A 20,323-nucleotide genomic window follows, 5' to 3' on the forward strand; every position below is an offset into this window, starting at 1 on the left:
ACACATATTGAAGAATCAAATGAAAGAGAAGATTAAAAGAACGAACTTGAAAGTATATATAATGATAGAGTTTCAGGTTGGAGGATGATTTCACTGAAAGCCTATGTTTTGGATCTTCTATGTTGTGTTTTACTTTCTGTAACATTTCTTTCCTTGTAATTTAGATTTTACACCCTGACATAAGTATCGAAAGCTAAGTTAGAAACTTTGATGGGCTTGGAAATTTTTGCAACGTTACAAACTTAGGGACAAATTAGAGAGAACCTTCATAGGAATATTAAGATACACTGATTCCAGGCAATCGCTTTCCTTCTTCCATCTTCCTTCTTCACTCTACCCTCAAAAGAAGACAGTGAATCCACGGCAAAAATTTACTGAATGTGGATGCGACCAATGTCTAGATCTTGGATAAATAGAAATGTTATGGATGAGACCTTTTCAAGAAACACCTACCGTGAGTATGATATCAAGGGCAGTTTTTGAAGATGATAATTTCTGCAGAACTTGAAGATTCTACACAGCTTCTTAACTCTAATGCTTGGACTACAGATCTACGATGAGGTGTTTGAGGACAGTGGGGGTGTTTGTGGAAGATGGATGAGCTCCAAAGTTAAGCAAAACAACCTAGGAGGATTTAATATGCTTGGCCGAAAAGGTTATATTTGATATCCTATGTTCCACAAAAAGATCAAGATCTCCAACCTAAGTGAAATGGATAATTTAGTGAAGCTTACCCCTCCCAACAAGTAAATGTAGGGATGCCTCCTCAGCTCTGCCTGACCCAGTTTCTTCTTAATCTATGCCTCGGGCTAAAAACCTATACTCGATGATCTTTACCTAGAACTAAACATCGGAGCTGTGCTAGATAGCGCACCATCATCCAAAGAAAAAGCAGTTATCTGTAACAGATTCACATTAATATAGTCGTATATTTGTCAAGATTGGAAAAGCTCAAAAGTACTTGGATCGATCTTACAGGTTAACCATTCGACCATACAACATTTAGTTGCTTAGAAACTTGCAAGATATTAGTACCCTACTTAGATCGGTAAAAATAAATTTGGATTCATTCTCTCAAGTTGCTTATATTTTATTTCACTTGTTGTAGTGATTATCAAGCCAATCCATGATAGTTTATTTAGAATGGCGTCTAGCTGCTATGTTGAGTAGTGTGAGATTTGTCAAAGAAATAAGTACGAAGCAACTAAACCTGCGGGAGTGTTACAACCGATTCCAATCCCAGAGAAAATTTTGGAAGAGTGGTCCATGGACTTCATTGAAGGGCTACCTAAAGCTAGAGGGATGAATGTGATAATGGTGGTAGTGGACAGACTGAGCAAATATTTTTATTTCATTACCATGAAGCATCCGTTTACTACTAAACATGTGGCTGAAGTGTTTATTGATAAGGTAGTGAGCAGGCATGGCATACCAAAATCCATTATCTCAGACAGGGACAAGATATTTATTAGCAATTTTTGGAAGGAACTATTTGCTACCATGGGAACCATTTTAAAAAGAAGTATAGTCTTTCACCCACAAACAAATGGACGGACAAAAAGGGTGAACTGTTGAGACATATCTGAAATGTTTCTGCAATGAGAAGCCTCATAAGTGTAAATTCATTCCATGGGCTGAATTGTGGTATAACACAACCTTCTATGCCTCAACGAAAACCAATCCCTTCCAGATTGTATATGGCAAGAAGGAAAGGGACTTCAATCCCTTCCAGATTGTATATGGCAAGAAGGAAAGGGACATGGCACTGAATGCTTTGAAGGAAATTCAAGGTAGGAGATGAGGTGTACCTGAAACTGAGACCATACCGACAACGTTCCTTAGCTTGAAAGAGGTGTGAAAAATTCGCACCTAAGTTCTATGGACCCTATAAAATAGTTGAAGAAATAGGCGAAGTAGCTTATAGACTACAGCTCCCACCAGAAGCAGTTATTCACAATGTCTTCCACATCTCCCAATCGACGCTCAAGCTAGGAAATCAACAAGTGGTACAACACCAGCAACCAGTATTGACAGAAGAATTCGAGCTGCAATTGTGGCCAAAAACTATGCTAGGAGTTCGTTGGAATAAAGACTTAGGAGCCAATGACTGGTTGGTGAAATGGAAGGGTCTACCTGAGACTGAGGCGACGTGGGAAACAGTTTATCAGATGAACCAACAATTTCCCACCTTCCACCTTGAGGACAAGGTGAATCTAAAGCCGAGGGGTATTGTAAGGCCCCCAATTATTCATATATATATGATGAAGGGTAAAAAGGTAAATACATCAGCTATTAATGATAAGGACTTATTGGAGAAAAGGATCGTGCAGAGTAAGGCCCACCGAGAAGAAAGATAGGAAGGGCTATAAATAGCGATTGATAGAGAGAGGGTAGTAGGTTTTATTTTGTCATCTTTATGATGTGTAGGTGCTGTAGCCGAAAAGGGTCTCTTATCTATGTAAAGGGGGTTGGTATGTTTTATTTGTTGTTTCTTTTCTTGCTTATCTATATTGTGACTTGTAAACATCTTTTGGCTTATATATAAATAAAGAATATCAGAGTACCGTCTCTATTTAGCAATTGTTGAGGTATTTTATTTGATATTATAATTGGTAGCCTGACATATTCCTTTTATGGCGTAACATGAACTACTTAGTTAGTTGTTCTTAACTAAAGCTTTTAGTTTGTTAAACTTATTAGTTAGTTACTCAATAACTAACTTTATATCAAAGTTTCCTCTATAAATAAAACTTCTCCCTCACATTGACAAATAGAATTCATTCAAACAAAAAAACACTTTGATACTTACACTAAATTGGTATCAGATTACCATAAAGCTCTCAGAACCTATAGTTGTCCAGTGTGCTAATTGTCACAATCGCAACTTTTCAAACACGAGACAGATGGTTGTACGGCGCTTGATCTAACTCGGAGAACAAGTCAGTCATATTAAATCCAAAAGTCGCGAGCAAACTCACGGTACGATGTAGTCTCCCTTCACGTTTTGAGAGAATTTGGTTTTATAAAACATGAGAGAGAAAGAAAAGAATTGAAAACATCATTAAAGAAAGTATTGAAGATTGTCAATTGCAAAGAGTACAACAAGGATTGGTCAAGGATTCAAGTAGTATGTCTCCCCTATAGAAGATTTTAGGTTTGTAAGCTTTGATAGACTTGCACATGAAAAGTGTGAAACGTCATACTCAAGGTCAATGACATAAAAAGGAAAGCAATAGACTAAACTAAGTACAAAGCACAAAGATAAAGTGGTTTGAGAATGTTTGAGCATGCAGCCATAGGCAAAAAACGTCTTGGACAAGCATGGTCGTGACACTAATCAACCAGCAGCTTTTATCTTGCTCAAAACCAAGAGGCAGACTCAAACTTTGTCCTCTCCAAGAATCACCTCGCGTCGCTTGGTGTCTATGGAGGTTTCAATGGAGAGAATTGAAGCAGCCTTCGAGAAATGCTACAAAGAGCTGAAGCAATGGCTCTACCTCAAGTAGTGCATGAAGAATGGCCTGAATTTGTTCAATAGCGGGGACAACGTGGCATTCGAGGAGCTGGACATCAAAGCATGGAAAGAATCCATCAAGAAAGGAGATTTGAAACTCAAGAACGTAGGGGACTCAATCAAGATTATCAAGAACTTCCCCAAGATTTCAAGATTGCTTTCAAGATCCACAACATTGGAGTTCCATAGAAGATGAACATCAAGAAAGATTGATGGATGATCAAGAAAGGAGGTTTTGGCCACATTATGAAGATAGAAGAAAGAACTAGTCGAGTACAAAATGAAGATCGATTTGCCTACTTATGATGGTAAGGGGAATATCGAAACCTTTTTAGATTAGCTTAAAAATACTGAAATTGTTTTTAGTATATGAATACACCCAAGAGGAAGAAAGTGCACTTGGTTGCTTTGAGATTGAAAGCTAGAGCTTTAACATGGTGGGAGGAAGTTGAAGCCAATGGAAGAAGAAATGGCAAGAGGCCTATTGTGTCATGGGAGAAAATGAAGAAGTTGATGAAGGCTAGATTCCTTCCCCCGAATTATGAACAAACCGTTTACAATCAATACCCAAGGTTGCCAGCAAGGGAGTCAATCCATGGTTCAATACATTGAGGAATTCCACCGATTGGGAGCTAGAACAAACCTAATGGAGAATGAACAACGTTTGATAGATCGGTTTGTTGGAGGACTAAGGTATGACATCAAAGAGAAGGTTAAACTTCAACCTTTTTTTCACTCTATCTGATGTTATTACCTATGCAAAATCTATTGAAGAGCTTGTTGAAATCAGATCAAGAGACCTACTAGGAGAAGCCTATGGGATGATTCTAATAACAGGAGGTCCACGGCCATAAACTAAATAACCCCCTCTCTTCCCCAAGCTGCTAAAGATCAAGAAAAGGAAGGAAGCATTGATTCAAATGGGAAGGCAGAAATGAATCCTAAGAAACAAGGTGAAAATCTCTACCAATGGCAAAATTTGAGCAAGTGCTTCCGTTGTGGTCAAACTGGCCACCTTTCTAATTTGTGCCCTAAAAGAAGAACCGTAGCAATTTTAGATGATGATGGAGATTCTAATAATTAACAAGAAGAGGATGCTGATCAAGAAGAAGAAGCCCGAACCAGATAAAGGGGAGAGACTTTCTTGTGTACTCCGAAGGGTTTTGATAGCACCTAAAGGAGACAATTCTCACCAACAAAGACCAACCCTCTTCAAGACTAGATGCACTATCCAGAACAAGGTTTATAATATGATCATTATAGTGCCAGCAGAGAAAATTGTGTCTAAGAAGCTGGTTTCTGCTCTTAACCTTAAGACAGAACCTCATCTCAATCCATACAAGATAGACTGGATCAAAAAAGGGGAGATGCACAGATAACTGAAATATGTTAGTTCCTCTGTCAATCGAAGGGAGCTATAAGGACCAGATTATTTGTGATATCCTTGATATGGATGTCTACCACATCCTACTCGGGAGACCATGGTAATATGATATCCATGCAATCCATAAAGGAAGGGAAAATACTTATGAGTTCCAATGGATGAATAGGAAGATAATCCTAATGCCACTTAGCAAGAAGAATGAAGAAGGCATCAACTCAAAGCTGTCCAATAACCACCTTTTCATCATTGTAAGTGACAAATCGTTTGTTAAAGAGAAAGGAACTGATATTTTACGACTTGTTTTTGCAGGATATCCCATCCACAAAATGCTCTGAGCATGTGCCTTCAAAAATCCAAGTATTATTGGAGCAATTTCCAAGAATCAAGGAAGAGCCAACCAAACTTCCTCCCTTACGAGACATACAGCACAACATTGACCTAACCTTCCTAACCTTCCTCACATAGAATGAGTCCAGAGGAGTAAGCAATTTTGCATCAGCAGATAGAACTCTTGAAGAAAGGACACATAGCTGAGAATTAGTCCTACCGCAGTTCCAGCCTTATTGACACCGAAAAAGGATGGCAGTTGGAGGATGTGTGTTGACAGCAGAGCCATCAACAAAATAACCATCAAATATCGCTTTCCTATGCCACGAATAAGTGACTTGCTAGACCAATTGGGAGGAGCTCTCATCTTCTCAAAGGTAGACTTAAAAAGTGGCTACCATCAGATTCGAACAAGGTCCGGGGATGAGTGGAAGACTGCCTTTAAGATAAACGAGGGATTATTTGAATGGCTTGCAATGCCTTTCAGCCTTTCCAATGCTCCAAATACTTTCATGCATCTAATGCACCAGGTGCTCCACCCTTTCTTAAATAAGATTGTTGTTGTCTACTTTGATGACATTTTGGTGTACAGCAGAAATGAGGACAAACATCTCCAACACCTAAAACTAGTCTTTGAAGCCCTAAAGAAGAATGAGTTATATATCAATATGAAGAAGTGCAATTTCTGCACAGGAAGTATCTCATCCCTAGGCTTCATCATTAGCAATAATTAAATAAGAATGGATGAAGCAAAGGTAGAAGTTGTGACAAATTGGCCAATTCCAAATTCAGCAAAGGAGGTCCAAGTCTTTATGGGATTGGCATCATTCTACAGGAAATTTATCAAAAACTTCAGCTCTATCACAACCCAAATAACTGACTACCTAAAGAAAGGAGGGTTTTCATAAGGAAAGAATCAACAGTGAAGCTTTGAAATTATTAAAATGAACCTTAGCACTCAACTGGTCCTAAAACAATCAGAATTCAATAATCCTTTTGAAGTAACCATAGGTAGATGCTTGTGGAGCTGGAATTAGGGCAGTCTTAGAATTCAATAATCCTTTTGAAGTAACCATAGGTAGATGCTTGTGGAGCTGGAATTGGGGCAGTCTTATCTTAAAGAGAACATTCAGTGGCATTCTTTAGTGAGAAACTAAGCTCTTCTAGACAGTCGGGGAGCACATACGAACAAGAGTTATATACTCTTGTGAGGGCTTTGAAGCAATGGGAGCACTATCTTTTGTCCAAGGAGTTCATCCTTCTCACAAACCTTCTTTTTTTCCTTTAAGTACCTACAAGCCCAAAAGAGTATTAACAAAATGCATGCCCGTTGGATATCGTACATCTAACGTTTTGAATTTACTATCAAGCATCAAGTTGGGAAAGAGAATAAGCTAGCATATGCATTGAGTAGAAAAGGAACCTTATTGACCATCCTCTGGGTCGAGATGGTAGCATTCAACCATCATCCAGGATTATATGAAAATGATGAAGATTTTGGGAGGATACGGAGCAACTGCTCTAATCATATCCAAGAAGAGGACTTCCACTTAATTGAAGGGTTCCTTTTTAAATGCAACCAACTTTGTGTCCCTCACACATCCTTAAAGGAAGTCTTGATCAAAGAAGCCCACGCTGGAGGATCAACTGGCCATTTTGGTCAAGACAAGTGTAAATCCCGAACCTTGGAAGAAAACTTAAGTTCTTTGAACTGATGGGAAGTCTAAGTGTTGAAGGGAGTTAAGGATAAACATGTCATGGTTAGTTGGAAAAGAGGGAAAATTTGGCTAGTGTTGAAACTTAAGAGCAAGGTGTTTTAGAGGTTATGTGGTGTTGGTGTTGTTTAGAGCATGACAAAGTGTTCAGAGGTTATCTTGATGGTGCATTGTGCAGCCAAGAGAAAGAAAATAATCTCTAAAGAGGTTAGTAGGCGTTTTAGAAGTTTTTTGGTTTGTTGGTTGTGCACTAGGCGAGAAAAGAACCTCTAAAGAAGTGTTAATGGATGAGGAGGGTGTTAGACCTCCCATAATACACCAGTACAGTAGAAGGAAGAAGCTGAAGGGAAATAGGAAGGACAAGAAATTAGTGGAGAATGTAACAACCTAAGAAGGACCACCTTGAAGGAAACGGTTGGAAGGAGGAGGGGACCACAGTGAGTGGAGGAGTGAAATAAATAGAGCAGGGGAGAGTAGGGAGGGCATGTTTTTGGTGAGAATATTTATGTGTATTCTTGAGAGAAAGAATAGCAGAGAGGAGAGGTAGAGTTCATCAAACTGGTACCTTAACCAATTCGATTACGATATTGTAGTTTCTTAATCTCCTGTCAATATAGTAAGTATTCCTTTCCCAGTACTTTACATTGGGAAATCGGGTGTTTCATCAAATTGGTATCAGAGCACGACGATCCGGAAAGAAGAGCAATCATGGTTCAAACAAGAATCGAAGAGAGGATGGAAGCACACGAACAAGAACTTAGTAAAATACCAGCTGGAGGAGAAACTCACGACGATTTTGCAAAACATGGAAGGCCTACAGGCTCAAGTAGAGAAAACTCACCAGATGGTAATGATATTCAGGGAAACGATGGCGAAGGAACGAGTACTAGCAAGTGGTAAGGGGATTGAGTCACCTGTGCAAACAACTATAACGATGAAATCGGTTGAAGGGGAGAGTTCGATGAGCAAGGAGACCAAAAACGACACGCCAGAAAAGAAGGGTGACAGCGAAGGGGAGAACAACGATCGGAGCAAGTTCAAGAAAGTGGAAATGCCAGTGTTTAACTGTGACGACCCCGACTCATGGTTCAGAGCTGACAGGTATTTTCAAATACATAAGTTAACTTATTCGAAAAGGCTCACTGTAGCTACGATTAGTTTTGAAGGCCCGGCTCTGAATTGGTATTGATCCCAAGAAGAGAGAGATAAGTTTACCGATTGGTTAAACCTGAAGGAACGCTTATTGATACGATTTCGATCTATAAGCGAAGGATCTTTATACGGCCGATTCTTATGTATACAGCAGGAATCAAGCGTAGAAGAATATTGGAATCTGTTCGATAAATGGGTAGCGCCATTAGCAGATATTCAGGAGAAAATTATGGAGGAGACGTTTATGCCTTATGGGGGGATTGTTGTCGTGGATTAAGGTGGAAGTGGAGTTCTGTCAACCCGTTGGATTGGCCGAGATGATGATGTATGCACAGATGGTAGAAAACCGAGAAATCGTGAGAAGGGAATCAAATCTTCCTGGTTATTCAGGAGCGAAATTCCCAAACCACCCCCACACTATCGCCAAATAAATACGGTTGTAAATGACCAGCAAATAAAGGGGAACACCGTTTTTCCGATTAGGACGATTACGCTCAGAGGGGCCCCGGCGGTGGAAGTTAAGAAAGAGGGGCCATCTAAGAGGTTATCCAACGCGGAGTTTTAGAGAAAGGGCTTTGTTTCAAGTGTGATGAAAAGTATTACCCAGGGCATAAATGCAAGGCAAAGAATCCATGTGAGTTACAAATGTTTGTAGTAAGGGTCGATAATGTGGAAGAAGAAATTTTCGAGGAAGAGGAGTATAAGCAAGGGGAGTTGAATGCCATGGAGTTACAAGGAGGCATCGAAGGAGTAGTAGAACTTTGTATTAATTCGGTGGTTGGGTTAACGAATCCTATGACTATGAAGATAAGGGGGTTGATCCAAGAAAAAGAAGTTGTCATGCTAGTCGACTGCGGCGCCATACAACTTCATATCAGACAAACCGGTAACCTCATTGCAACTTCCAACCAAAGACATCTCCAATTATGGGGTAATTTTGGGATCCGGAATGGCGATTAAAGGAAAAGGAGTGTGCGAACAGGTGAAACTTAGTCTCAATGGTTGGATCGTTACTGCAGATTTTCTGCCACTGAAGCTTGGAGGAGTGGACGTAATACTGGGTATGCAGTGGCTATATTCCCTAGGGGTAACAGAGATGGACTGGAAGAACCTGATCATGTCGTTTTCTCATGACAATAGGAAGGTGATAATAAAAGGGGACCTCAGTCTAACCAGGACAGAAGTCAGCCTGAAGAATTTAACAAAGTCATGGACTGATTCGGATCTGGGATATTTGGTTGAATGTCGAGCCCTGGAAACAAGAATCATGGAGTATGAGCCAAGAGCAGAGGATGGGCTCATTAGCATACCAGAAAAAGTGCAGGCAATGCTAAGACAGTACGAGGATGTGTTTGAATGGCCCAAATAATTACCACCGGAGAGGGATATTAAACATCATATACACATCAAGGGTGGCAGCGATCCAATCAACGTCAGACCTTATAGATATGCCTTTCAACATAAGGAGGAAATGGAGAAATTAATGGATGAAATGCTCTCATCCGGGATTATCCGCCCAAGTACCAGCTCATACTCAAGCCCAGTCTTATTAGTAAAGAAAAAAGATGGGAGTTGGTGTTTTTGCATGGACTACAGAGCACTCAACAATATCACCATCCCAGAAAAGTTCCCAATCCTTGTGGTTGAAGAATTGTTCGATGAATTAAATGGAGCGAACCTATTTTCTAAAATTGATTTAAAGGTTGGTTATCACCAAATTAGGATGTGTAGTCATAACATAGAAAAGATGGGCCTTTAGGACTCATGAAGAGCATTATGAATTCTTATTAATGCCGTTTGGACTCACAAATGCTCCGGCAATGTTTCAGTCCGTAATGAATAATATCTTTAGAGCCTACTTGCGGAAGTTTGTCCTAGTCTTTTTCGATAACATTTTGGTATAAAGTAGAGGATGGGAAGAACACTGCCAACATATAGAATTGGTGTTGGAAGTCTTGAGAAGTCATAGATTGTTTGCTAATAAGAAGAAGTGCAGTTTCGCAGCTACTAAACTTGAGTATTTGGGTCACATGCTGTCTAGGAATGGGGTGGAAGTGGATCCCGAAAAAATCAGATCAATCAAACAATGGCCGGTTCCAACGAATGTGCGTGAAGTGAGAGGATTTTTGGGATTGACTGGGTACTACCGTCGATTTGTACAGCATTATGAGTCCATTGCGACCCCCTTAACGCAGCTATTGAAGTTGGGATCCTTTAAATGGAATCAGAAAGCTCAAGCAGCGTTTGAAAGATTACAATAGGCCATTATGACTCTGCATACTCTGGCTCTTCCAGACTTCAATGCACCTTTTGAAGTGGAAACTGATGCATCTAGTTATGGGGTGGGAGCTGTCCTAATGCAGAACAAAAGACCAATTGTCTTTCTACAGCCACACTTTAGCTATGAGGGACCGTGCCCGACCAGTCTATGAAAGAGAGTTGATGGCGGTCGTGTTGGCAGTGCAACGTTGGAGGCCATACATGTTAGGTCGGACATTCATCGTCAAAACTTATCAACGTTCTCTCAAGTTCTTATTGGAACAGAGGGTAATCCAACCACAATACCAAAAATGGATTGCAAAGTTACTTGGCTATTCATTTGATGTGATTTATAAGCTCGGCCTAGAAAACAAGGCAGCTGATGCTTTGTCTCGAGTAATCCCTGTGGCACACCTCAACCACTTAACTGCCCCTACATTGGTGGATCTAAAGGTCGTAATGGAAGAAGTAAAGGAGGATGAATTTTGGAAGGAAATCATTAACAGGTTGCAGAAAGGTGAAGAAGTGAAGAATTATACGTGGCAACAAAAACTACTTAAGTACAAGAGAAGAATAGTAATTGCAAAAAAATCTGCATTGATTCCTACTATTCTGCATACATACCATTACTCTGTGTTGGGAGGACATTCTGGGTTCCTAAGAACATACGAGAGACTAACCGAAGAGTTGTTCTGGGTTGGCATGAAAGCTGAAATACAGAAGTATTGTGAAGAGTGTGCCACGTGTCAGCGAAATAAAACCTTAGCCCTTTCACCGGCAGGTTTATTAACTCCCTTGGAGATACCAAGTAGAATATGGGAAGACATTTCTATGGACTTCATCGAAGGACTACCCAAGTCCTGTGGATATGAGGTAATTTTTGTGGTGGTTGATCGTTTCAGCAAGTATGCTCACTTTCTGGGCCTTAAACATCCGTTTGATGCCAAGGTGGTTGTGGAATTGTTTGTGAAAAAAGTTGTAAGATTGAACGGTTTCCCACAGTCAATAGTTTCTGACCGTGATAAGATCTTTATGAGCAAATTTTGGAAGGAAATGTTTCGTATGGCAGGCACGAAATTGAACCGGAGTACCACATATCATCCTCAAACGGATGGTCAGACCGAGGTGGTTAACAGGTCAGTGGAGATTTACTTAAGATGTTTTTGTGGAAAGCGTCCAAAAGAATGGATGAAATGGATTCCTTGGGCTGAATATTGGTATAATACCGCGTATCAGTGTTCCTTAGGAGTATCTCCCTTTCAAGCAGTATACGGACGTGCCCCACCAGCCCTGATATATTATGGAGACTGTGGGACTTCCATTTCCACATGGGATGAGCAGCTCAAAGAAAGAGATATAGCTTTAGGAGTGTTAAAGGAACATTTGTGCATAGCACAGGACAAGATGAAGAGCTAGGAAGATATGAAAAGAAGGCACGTGGAATTTGAGAAAGGGGACATGGTGTTCTTGAAAATCCGTCCCTACAGGAAAGCCACTATGCATCAGAGGAGGAATGAAAAGCTATCACCTAAATATTTTGGGCCTTATCGAGTACTCGAAAAAATTGGACCGGTGGCATATAGACTGGAGTTACCTGCTGCAGCAACAATTCGTTTGGTTTTCCACATTTCACAGTTGAAGAAAGCTTTCGGGGAATGCGCTAACGAAGAAGAATTGGTATCCTTCTTGACCGAAAATCATGAGTGACTAGCAATACCGAAAGAGGTCTACGACTATCAGAAGAATGCGAAAGGAGCTTGGGAAGTTTTAATGAGCTGGAAGGGACTGCCGAGGCATGAAGCAACGTGGGCGAATTATGATGACTTTCAACAGTCGTTTCCTGATTTCCACCTTGGGGACAAGGTGAAACTGGACCGGAATGCAATGTTAGACCTCCCATAATACACCAGTACAGTAGAAGGAAGAAGCTGAACGAAAATAGGAAGGACAAGAAATTAGTGGAGAATGTAACAACCCAAGAGGGACCACCATGAAGGAAACGATTGGAAGGAAGGGGGGACCACAGTGAGTGGAGGAGTGAAATAAATAGAGCAGGGGAGAGTAGGGAGAGCATGTTTTTTGTGAGAATATTTTTGTGTATTCTTGAGAGAAAGAATAGCAGAGAGGGGAGGTAGAGTTCAACGAACTGGTACCTTAACCAATTCGATTACGATATTGTAGTTTCTTAATTTCCTATCAATATAGTACGTATTCCTTTCCCAATACTTTACATTGGGAAATCAGATGTTTCATCAGAGGGTTGTCAATTAGAGGTTATGTGGGCATTTAGAGATTATGCAAGAAGGTTGTTGAGCGAGAAGCTTGGCATGTGAGAAGGGAAAAGAGGTTAGCAATGCATTGACACTAGGCGTTTTGGATTTGTCAAGGGACATTAGGCGTTTTGGTTAGGCAACATGATGAAGAGGTGGAAGCGGTGAAGTGCTTTATAGGTGTCCTTGCATGTTTAACTTAGATTTCAGCTAGTAGAAGGTGTCAATAAAAATTGATGCAAGTTCCAATATAAATAGGTCACTTCAAATGAACATTTCTCTCCTTTCACTTATATGTTTGGGCTGAAATTACTCTCAAAAGATCACAAATTGAGTCTAGTTTTTTAGATTGGGGCTGCCGAACGAATTTGAGCAAGGGAGGGTTGAGTTGGAGTTCAAGAAAGAGAGGAAAGTCGGTTTTTAGGTGAATCTGAGCAAGGTTGATTTCCAGAGGGCTGCAAAGTTCATCCTTTGGAATCTGAAGCTTAAATTTTAAGATAAAAAAGTTATGACATTTTTAAGTATTTTTTTAGAAGGAAGTTTCCTCAAAAGAGTTCTGGATTTTATGTTATTATTTTTCAAAGTCGGGTCATGTTTTTGGACGAAAATTGAGTTTCTGGGCAAGTTGGTGGTTGGCCGAGTGATGGGCTATGCTAGGCAAGATGGGCAGGCGGTTTGATGTTCATAGAGGTTATTTTGTGTTGAGGTTGGCGCACGCAACCAAGGCGGCATGCGAGGAGGGCTGCACGGTGTAACGGACATACTTGTCCAAGGTGTGTTACCTATGGCCGTATGCTCCGATTAGCCCCAATTTATCTTGTCTTTATGTCTTGTATGTAGTTTAGGTAGTTGCTTTCAATTTCGAGTCGATATGCTTGGGTGTGACGTTTCGGCATTTTGCATATGCAAGCCTGCCAGAGATGAAAAAGTTAAAAATGTACTATAGGGGAGTCATACATGTTGAATCCCCGCCCAAGCCTTGTCGTACTCTTTGCAACCTATTCTTTCTTATTGCAATTGACAGTCTTCAATGCTTGTTTTAACAATGTTTTCAATCAATTTAATCATCTTTCACATTTTTTAAAAATATTTTCCAAGAACGTGAGGGGAGGTTGAAGCATGTGTTAAAGTTGTCCGCGATTTGCGGATTTTGATCGGCTGACTTGTTCGTCGAGCTAGAACAAGTGCTGAACAATCGTTCACATCGTGTTTGAAGGAGTACGATTGTGACAAGTGGTATCAGAGCCAAGTTGGCTAGTTGACGGTGCGTGACAGAAAGATGTCAGTCGCGAAACAGTCTAGCAAGACCCATAATGAATGACTTGTGGGAATCGAAGAGCAGATGCTCTACCTGGTGGAAGTTTCTGATTCCATCCGGTTCTTGGAACAGCGGCTTGAGGATATTGCCATGAAAGCTAATGGCATTGAAGCCATGTTCGGTCGCCTTGACGGACTACCCATCCAAGAGTTACTGACTAGAGTCGACACTCTAGAGTCCCAAGTTTTGAGAACAGGAAATCTCACCTACGAGCGTGGGGACAGTTCATCGGGCTCTGTTGCCCAGATGGAAGAACGAGTTATGGAGCTTGATAACTCGCAAAAGAACATGTTGGAGATGATCAACGGCATAACAGAGGATTTTCGAGCAACCCTCGATGTCGTGAGGAATGAGCTCGCAGAGATAACACGAGAGTGAACCTTACTATGCGAGCACTAGCAAACCAGGCTTCAGCTGGAGGAGCCATTCCTGTGGGCAGGATCAAGGTTCCTGAGCCCAAGCCCTTCTGTGGGGCGAGAGACGCCAAGGCATTGGAAAACTTCATCTTTGATGTCGAGCAGTATTTCAAAGCCACGAACACAATTACTGAAGAGGCCAAGGTGACGTTGGCAACCATGCATCTGTCAGAAGATGCGAAGTTATGGTGGAGGTCCCAATACATGGACATTCAAGAAGGGCGTTGCACAATCGACACGTGGGATGCCCTAAAAGGAGAACTTCGTTCGCAATTTTTCTCTGAGAATGTCGAAATTCTAGCACGACGGAAGCTGCGTGAATTGAAGCACACGGGGAACATTCGGGACTATGTGAAACAGTTTGCGGGGGTGATGTTGGACATACGCGACATGACCGAGAAAGACAAAGTTTTCTGTTTTGTCGAGGGCTTGAAGCCGTGGGCTAGGACCAAGTTGTATGAGCAACGAATCCAAGACCTCACGTCAGCATACGCAGTGGCTGAACGGTTGTTTGACTTATCTAGCGAATCCCAGGATGCAAGACGGCATCAAGCTTCCTCACTTGGAGGAAAAAGAAACAACTGCCCAAATTCCCCGAAGACTGCAGGGGGAGACAAGCGACAAGGTGGAGATCGCAGGCCCTTCCAAGCGAATGCAGGAAACAACTGGCGAGGACCAAACAATCAGAACAACTCCGGTCGTTCCATCAGTTGTTTCATATGTAAAGGGCCCCATCTTGCCAGAGAGTGCCCCAACCGTACTGCCTTCAACGCTTTTCAAGCCACCCTAGCCTCAGACTCAGACGATAAATTGAGTCAGACTGAAGGAGACGTTGGACAGATAGAAGAGGGCGAGAATCCTCGGATGGGGGCCCTAAAGTTTCTGTCATCGCTCCAGAAGAAGATGGGGGAGACTAGTGGACAAGCAAAGAATGGTCTCATGTACGTGGACTGTTGGGTCAACCAGAAGCCACCCAAGAGTACTATGGTGGATTCTGGTGCCACCCATAACTTCATTGCAGAGGCAGAAGCCAGACGGCTGAATCTCATGTACGTTTTAACAAACTTTCTTATTGCAATTGACAGTCTTCAATGCTTGTTTTAACAATGTTTTCAATCAATTTAATCATCTTTCACGTTTTCTAAAAATATTTTCCAAGAACGTGAGGGGAGGTTGAAGCATGTGTTAAAGTTGTTCGCGATTTGCGGATTTTGATCGGCTGACTTGTTCGTCGAGCTAGAACAAGTGTCGCACAATCGTTCACATCGTGTTTGAAGGACTTCTGCCTCTGCAATGAAGTTATGGGTGGCACCAGAATCCACCATAGTGCTCTTGGGTGGCTTCTGGTTGACCCAACAGTCTACGTACATGAGACCATTCTTTGCCTGTCCACTTGTCTCCCCATCTTCTTCTGGAGCGATGACAGAAACTTTAGGGCCCCCATCCGAGGATTCTCGCTCTCTTCTATTTGTCCAACGTCTCCTTCAGTCTGACTCAATCTATCGTCTGAGTCTGAGGCTAGGGTGGCTTGAAAAGCGTTGAAGGCGGTACGGTTGGTGCACTCTCTGGCAAGATGGGGCCCTTTACATATGAAACAACTGATGGAACGACCGGAGTTGTTTTGATTGTTTGGTCCTCGCCAGTTGTTTCCTGTATTCGCTTGGAAGGGCTTGCGATCTCCGCCTTGTCGCTTGTCTCCCCCTGCAGTCTTCGGGAATTTGGGCGGTTATTTCTGTTTCCTCCAGGTGAGGAAGCTTGATGCCATCTTGCATCCTGAGATTCGCTAGATAAGTCAAACAACTGTTCAGCCACTGCGTATGCTGACGTGAGGTCTTGGATTCGTTGCTCATACAACTTGGTCCTAGCCCAAGGCTTCAAGCCCTCGACAAAACAGAAAACTTTGTCTTTCTCGGTCATGTCGCGTATGTCCAACATCACCCCCGCAAACTGTTTCACGTAGTCCCGAATGTTCCCTGTGTGCTTCAATTCACGCAGCTTCCGTCGGGCTAGAATTTCGACATTCTCAGGAAAAAATTGCGAACGAAGTTCTCCTTTTAGGGCATCCCACATGTCGATTGTGCAACGCCCTTCTTGAATGTCCATGTATCGGGACCTCCACCATAACTTCGCATCTTCTGACAGATGCATGGTTGCCAACGTCACCTTGGCCTCTTCAGTAATTGTGTTCGTGGCTTTGAAATACTGCTCGACATCAAAGATGAAGTTTTCCAATGTCTTGGCGTCTCTCGCTCCACAGAAGGGCTTGGGCTCAGGAACCTTGATCCTGCCCACAGGAATGGCTCCTCCAGCTGGAGCCTGGTTTGCTAGTGCTCGCATAGTAAGGTTCACTCTCGTGTTATCTCTGCGAGCTCATTCCTCACGACATCGAGGGTTGCTCGAAAATCCTCTGTCATGCCGTTGATCATCTCCAACATGTTCTTTTGCGAGTTATCAAGCTCCATAACTCGTTCTTCCATCTAGGCAACAGAGCCCGATGAACTGTCCCCACGCTCGTAGGTGACATTTCCCGTTCTCAAAACTTGGGACTCTAGAGTGTCGACTCTAGTCAGTAACTCTTGGATGGGTAGTCCGTCAAGGCAACCGGACACGGCTTCAATGCCATTAGCTTTCTTGGCAATATCCTCAAGCCGCTGTTCCAAGAACCGGATGGAATCAGGAACTTCCACCAGGTAGAGCATCTGCTCTTCGGTTCCCACAAGTCGCTCATTATGGGTCTTGCTAGACTGTTTCGCCACCGACATCTTTCTGTCACGCACTGTCAACTAGCCAACGTGGCTCTGATACCACTTGTCCCAATCGTAGTCCTTCAAACACGATGTGAACGATTGTGCGGCACTTGTTCTAGCTCGACGAACAAGTCAGCCGATCAAAATCCGCAAATCGCGGACAACTTTAACACATGCTTCAACCTCCCCTCACGTTCTTGGAAAATATTTTTAGAAAACGTGAAAGATGATTAAATTGATTGAAAACATTGTTAAAACAAGCATTGAAGACTGTCAATTGCAATAAGAAAGCATAGGTTGCAAGGAGTACGACAAGGCTTGGGCGGGGATTCAACAGGTATGACTCCCCTATAGTACATTTTTAACTTTTTCATCTCTGGCAGGCTTGCATATGCAAAATGCCGAAACGTCACACCCAAGCATATCGACTTGAAATTGAAAGCAACTACCTAAACTACATACAAGACATAAAGACAAGATAACTTGGGGCTAATCGGAGCATACGGCCATAGGTAAACACACCTTGGACAAGTATGTCCGTTACACCCAGCGCACGGCCAAGGCCTGCTGCCCACCCCACCACCTGTGCACCAGCATGTATCATGACATGATTTTAGGCCTTTTTGGTCAATTTTGAAAATTCTATGTACACCTTTGATAGTTTCTTGGTAAAAGAGAATTAATTGGATTATTTCACCATATTTTCAAGACAAGAGGAGATCGGGCAAATTTATAGGCCAGGGATTTGAGCTTGTATCTATGAGTGGAAAATGTTTTATTTAAAGTGATTTCAAGCATGTTTAAGTCATGATTTATAAATGATTGATGATTAAATGTTTAAGTTATGTTATGAAAAGTCTTTCAAGCATGTTATTGTTTAAAGGTATTTATTCAAGCATATTGTTTATTGAAGAATAAGCTTACTGGAAAAGGAGTTTATCAAAGAAAAGTTGAAGGCTTACTCAAGGAAGTTTAAGGTTTATGTTTTATGAATGTTTTATAGGAACCAACCTATCTCAAAAATTGATCATAACAAGGCAGGATTACTCGTAATGGGGCAAGCTTAAAAATTTACCCGTAACAAGGTAGGATTAAAGTTACCCGTTATGAGGCAGGGGTGGGGCACCAAGGAATTAGAGGTAGGGACGCTTACCTCTCAGGAGTAGATACTTGAGTTTCGAGCAGGAAAAACCAGGATTATGTTATTATTTTACAATTGCTTAAAAGTTTAAAGCTTTCACTTTGTGATTGATCGTTTACTGTTTAAAGGATTTACATTTTACTGCTACAAAGATTTATGAAAAGAATTTAGAAAAGTTACCACTCACTTTCTAAGTAGAGACCGTGTCCCCCAAAGTTTGAAACGTTGCTACCCGTCTGCTTGAAAATGATTTATTTAAAGTGATTTCAAGCTGTAATTTATGAATGGTTTGTGTTAAATGTTTTAAGTTACGTTATGAAAAGCCTTTCATGCATGTTATTGTTTAAAGATATTTACTCAAGCATATTGTTTTTTGAGGAATGTTTTAAGCTTACCGAAAAAGGAGTTTATCAAAGAAATATTGTTTAAGGCTTACTCAAAGAAGTTTAAGGTTTATGTTTTATAAATGTTTTATCAGAACCAAGCTATCTCAAAAATTATTCATAATGGGGTAGGATTACTCGTAACGAGACAGGCTTAAAATTTATCCGTAACGAGACAAGATTTAAATTACCCGTTATGAGGCAGGCGTGGGCACCAAGGAATTAGAGGTAAGGACGCTTACCTCTCAGGAGTAGATACTTGAGTTTCGAGCAAGAAAAACCAGGATTATGTAATTGTTTTACATTTGCTTAAAGGTTTAAAGCTTTCACATTATGTTTTATCGTTTAATGTTTAAAGGATTTACATATTACTGTTACAAAGATTTAAGAAAAGTATTAAGAAAAGTTACCACTCACTAGGCTCGTTTAGCTCAAACTCTTCAAAATGTTCTCACTTTCCAGGTAGAGATTTTGTCCTTAGAGCCTGAATCACTACTTGTCTGCGGAAGGGTTTCATTTGTTTATCGTATGTGTCATGTTACCTTGTAATTATATTCAGTTGGTCTTTGTGGTATCAGACTTGGGTTTTAGAATGGTTGGTTTTGTTATATGTAAATAAGGCTATGTTTTGTGTTTGTATAAACTTATATAAAGTTTGTTTTAATGAAAAGAATCCTACCCAGTTGTTGTTAAAAATCTATGTGTTAAGTTTCCGTTGTCGTTTACAGTTTAATGGTTAGGATGCGTTTGGAGGAAGGAAAGAGTTACGGGGTAAAAGGATTATGATGCTAGTGTTATGATTATATATGTTTGAGATTAGAGTTATTATTGGTAGTGTTATGGTAATATGTGTTCGGGGAAAGGAATATGAATGGTAGTATTATGATAATATGTGTTCGAAGGAAGGATTATTGTTGCAGTATTATGATAATATGTTTTTGGGGGAAGGGTTATGTGTGTAGTACTATGATAAGATGAAGTGAGGGAAATTTGTAGGGTTATGAAAAGATGAAGTAGGAAAATTTGTAGGGTTATGAGAAGATGAAGTAGGGAAATTTATAGGGTTATTTAACCCTCATCCCCAAAAATGCAAACCCATGGCCCAAACAAGGTTTAGGCCATAACCCTTTTCCTAATCCCCCTAAATTCCCACCCCAAAACACACCCTTAAGGTTAAGGCTCAGCTGGTGTCGTTCTTAAAGGGGGCGATATCAATTGGCTTCATACCGCATCTCGGGCCAAGCAAGCAGGTGCTCGAGGTGGGGTGTAACAACAAGACCTTCCACATCATTAGCCAAAGGTTCTTTTAGCCACAAGCAAGGAGTGATACCAACAACTTTGTAAAGAGGTGTGCAGTTTGTCAAAAGCTCAACAAGTGCAGGGCCATATTCACCTCTCCCAATTCCTAAGAACATCTAGAAAGACCTATCAATAGACTTTGGCGTGGGCCTACCTAAGACACAAGGAGGCTATGATGCAGTGATGGTAGTCATTGACAGATTCAGTAAAATGGCTCACTTTCTAGCTGGCAAGAAAACAACCGATGTTTATGTTGCTACCCTCTTCTTTAGAGAGGTAGTAAGGCTTCACGGGATTCCTAAGACAATTATATATGATAGAGATGTCAAATTTCTAAGTTAATTTTGGAACTCTTTGGAAGAAGTTTGATACTACCCTAAAATCCAGCACCACTGCAC

The 20,323-nt window shown here is 41.2% G+C and overlaps 1 protein-coding gene across 13 annotated transcripts in view; it reads right to left on the bottom strand.

Moving 5' to 3' along the window:
* Positions 1-20,323, bottom strand: part of LOC116403299 (pentatricopeptide repeat-containing protein At4g35130, chloroplastic-like) — a 49,799-nt gene that overhangs the window by 23,932 nt on the left and 5,544 nt on the right. Inside the window, exon 2 of one of the 13 annotated variants that reach the window (XM_031883927.1) lies at positions 2,742-2,995. The exons of 11 other annotated variants lie outside the window; for them this stretch is intronic. The gene's annotated coding sequence lies outside the window, so the exon portion shown is untranslated. Of the gene's footprint in view, positions 1-2,741; positions 2,996-3,108; positions 3,564-20,323 lie in introns of those variants that run through there. One more of the 13 variants, XM_031883928.1, reaches the window with a different exon arrangement.

Source organism: Cucumis sativus, chromosome 4 (assembly GCF_000004075.3).
Source record: "Cucumis sativus cultivar 9930 chromosome 4, Cucumber_9930_V3, whole genome shotgun sequence".
In the NCBI taxonomy this organism is placed as follows: Eukaryota; Viridiplantae; Streptophyta; class Magnoliopsida; order Cucurbitales; family Cucurbitaceae; genus Cucumis; species Cucumis sativus.